The sequence below is a fragment of the Cryptomeria japonica genome, chromosome 3 (assembly GCF_030272615.1).
Source record: "Cryptomeria japonica chromosome 3, Sugi_1.0, whole genome shotgun sequence".
NCBI classification, from domain to species: Eukaryota; Viridiplantae; Streptophyta; class Pinopsida; order Cupressales; family Cupressaceae; genus Cryptomeria; species Cryptomeria japonica.
The window spans coordinates 514,286,111-514,289,859 of record NC_081407.1 but is presented as its reverse complement, the minus strand read 5'-3'; positions in this window follow the sequence as shown (position 1 = coordinate 514,289,859).

Here is a 3,749-nt window from a genome sequence, read left to right as displayed (position 1 = left end):
GAAGTGGTGGCTATCAAGCGGCAACCAGATGGAGAGTAAACTGTTTGATCTGTCATGATCATGGTCATACTACTGCAACATGCAGGAGGAAGAACGAAAACATGAATAATGGACCTTGGAGAGTACCTAGAATGGTCTACTATCATTGCAACAAATTGGGTCACATTGCCAGATTCTATAGATCGAGAAATAACATATTGGATGACATACCGGTCACTCCGGAAGGAAATATTGATATTGACACTGTTCAAATGGATATGAACAAAACCTAGAAGAAGAAACCAGTGGTGTTACAAGAAGAACCGGTTTTTGTGCCTAGTGTGGAAATAATGGAACTGACAAACTAAGCATCAGAAAAGCTTAGGGGGAGAAAACGACGAAATGTTTCAAACCCCTAGTTTACACCAGTAAAAGACCTTAACTGGTATGTGATACCTGTCATTTGGAAGAAGACTGAAAATGGTAAAAGGAAAATTAGGGTTTACGCCCTAATGGTGGAGCATTTATTATGGTAGGTGAGGAATATGTTTAAAAGGAATTTTCAAATCATTTCTCACTATCATTTTTTTGAGTGAAGAAGTTTTTCAAGTGCAGAGCCACGAAAAAGTGATTTGTGCTGCAATTCAGAGAAATTTAGAAACCTTGAAGGAGATTCAGAAGCAAGTTACAAATGGTCAAGAGAAGAACGCAAAGCAGTGATTCTGCAACCGATGAAGTGTGAGGCGAAGTAGAATCTGAAAGCCCTAAATTCTTGATTTTTGAAAGGTAATTCTCGAGTTTTCTATTTTTATCATGGCTTCCGCATCTCATACTAGCACTAGTGCATCTGTTGATTCTATAAGCTTCATTCAACGCAAGTCCAAATACAATGCCCTGTCACAAGTTCCTGCTGGAGTAATAGTGGAAGAAGGAATATTTGATTATATAGACTGTAAAATTGAAGACCTAGGATCTCTAACAATCCACTCGCAGCTAGGTCTATTCTGTGGGAAAGATAAAAAGATCAAACTGGAGTATAGCATTTTAGAGAAGAAGAAACTTCACAATGCCGTTTACTTCCTAGAGAATTTCACAGATGACCACATTAGAATTATTCTGAGTAGAGTTCATGGTGACAAGATGTACCTGGAGAGAACGCATGATATCACACCACAAGCTGTTCATGTCGTTACTAGTTTCTGCAATGTCGGTGAAGTGCCAGCCTTGAGGAAGATCATCAAGACTAAAATGACCAAGCTCACCGGTTCAATGAGCGACTCACGAGGAATGACTGTTAATTCCATCAAGGACTACCTCATGAAATATGTGTGTATGGTTATTGGATACCGGACGTTCCATGCCAGCAAAATTAACTCTGTATCTGGTGCAGCGGTAAATGACGCTTACCAAATGATCAAGGAAGATGCATCATTTGACCTCTGCACCGTTATGCAAAGGCAACTCCTGTTGAATATTAAATCAATCAAATAGGATAATGCATTAAAATTCAAGTTTGGACAACTACTAGTAGGACTATTTTTTTACTTCCAAGGTTACTTCCCTAGAGTGGGAGATATTCAGTGGTCTCCAGACCAACCAGTTACCAAGCAGATCAAAGAAAGCTTGCAAGCAGTTGGAACCGGCTACCTTGAAGTTCTGAACAAGTACTTTGATGAGTTCATAAGAAAGATGAGTCTGAGGATGAGGATATCCAGTGACATTGTCAAGAAATATGAAGAGGATATCTGCTTTATCATCAATGTTGATGAATGCATAATGGAGGCCGTTGAGCCTAGACAGGAAGAAGTAGAGCCTAAGGGCTATGAGGTGATGTATGATATGCTGGATGGGTATGCTTCTACCCTAATTGCCTCACCTCTTGATCCTAAGGCAAAGAGAACCGACACCTATCTGGAAAGGGTTGCACCAGTTGTAGAACCTCCTGAAAAGAAAGGAAAGGTAGTGCCTTTGGCATCGGCACTGATTACTATGGCCAGTCCCAAAGTGACCAAGCAGTCACATGCAAAGAAGAAACCAGTAGTGGCACCTACCAAAGTCTTCGAGAGAAAGAGGAAGACAAGGAATAACTCACAAGACTTAGAAGAAATTGTGTCTGAGGAAAAAACTAAGAAGACAAGACAAGCAAAGAAAAAGACAAAGAATGAACCGACATCATCGGCACCGGTAAATATTGACATTTCTTCCTACAAACCTTTGACACATTGTCAAAGAACCATCAAAAATATTCGGAGAAAAGTGTTGAATGATTTGATTGATTGTTTTGATAATTTCAATGATGATGAAAAGGAAGTAGTTGAACAAGAAATCATTAAGTATCTATGTGTTAATGACCGGTCGCCTTCAGAAATTAGATCTGAGACACCGGATTCTTTGTATAATTCCTTAGATAATAAATGGCGCATTGCCATAGAAAAGGAATAGGAAATGAGAGAAAAATTTTGCTCAACATTTTCCTGATGTATCAAATTCAGAACTGTTTGAAGTTATGAATAAGCACAAAGGCCTCTTCTTCATGAGAAGAAGAAGACTCCTATTACTGGAAGGAAAGGGTCAAGAAGTGCTCAATAATACACATACTCTTTCCCTAGAAGCTCTTAAGATGCATCAAGTGGCTGAAGCCAACAGGAAGGCTGAGCAAGAATCGACAATAACAAAACTGGATGAAGAGTTTGATATTGAAGGAAACCCGGTTGTTGAACCTACAGACACTATTGATGTCGATGCTCTGGATGTAGAAGATGTTGCGCAGGACACACCATTTGAAGCAATGGGACAAGAGAAGCAGGTTGAAAAGCAAGCAGAGGACAAATAGGAAGAGGTAGCAAAGAAATAGGAGGAAAAGAGAAAAGAGGACGAGAAGAAAAGAAGAGAAGAGGATGAAGAGAAAAAGAAACAAGAAGATTCAAAGAAGAAGAAAGAAGGAGAGGATAAGGAAGAGAAGAAGAAAAAGGAAGAAGATGAGGAGAAATAGAAATAGGAAGAAAAGAGAAAAGAGGATGAGAAGAAAAGAAAGGAAGAGGAGAAGAGAAAGGAAGCAGAAAAGAAGAAGGAAGAGGAAGAAAAGGAAGAGGAGAAGGATAAGGAAGAGGAAAAGAGAAAAGAAGCGGAGAAGAAGAAGGAAGAGGAGGATAAGGAAGAGGAAAAGAGAAAAGAAGCAGAGAAGAAGAAGGTAGAGGAGGATAAGGAAGAGGAAAAGAGAAAAGAAGCGGAGAAGAAGAAGGCAGAAGAGGACAAGGAAGTAGAAGCGGAAAAGAGCACACAGATGGAGACTCCAAAGGCAACCGGTAGTCAAGCCAAACCGACTAACCTCACCAGTCCCATTGACCTCCAATCTGCAAATGAAATGGAGCTGCTACAGAGCATTAAGGTTGCTCAAGAATGCCTTGAAGTGTTAAGGACGAAGAAGGAGGAAGATGTGATCCAAGCTACGGTGGACAATCTTACCAGTTTGTTACCCGACACAAACCTCCCCAATACTGATTCATCATTGGCACAATTGAATCTCCTATGCGCAGTAGTGGATGATCAGGTGTAGAGCCTAGAAGAGGTAGCAAAGGCAAATGCCAAGAAAGAGCATCAAAAGGCTCTCAACATTGCCCTGGTGAAGAAGCTTAATGAGCTCTAGTCCAAACTACAAAAAGCACAAAAAGACATAAGGAATGCTCTGGATGAGGGGAATCTACTACTGAGTAAGATTTGCCAACCCCATCTCTTCTATGATGATGTGCTTGTACAGAAGCAAAAGCTTC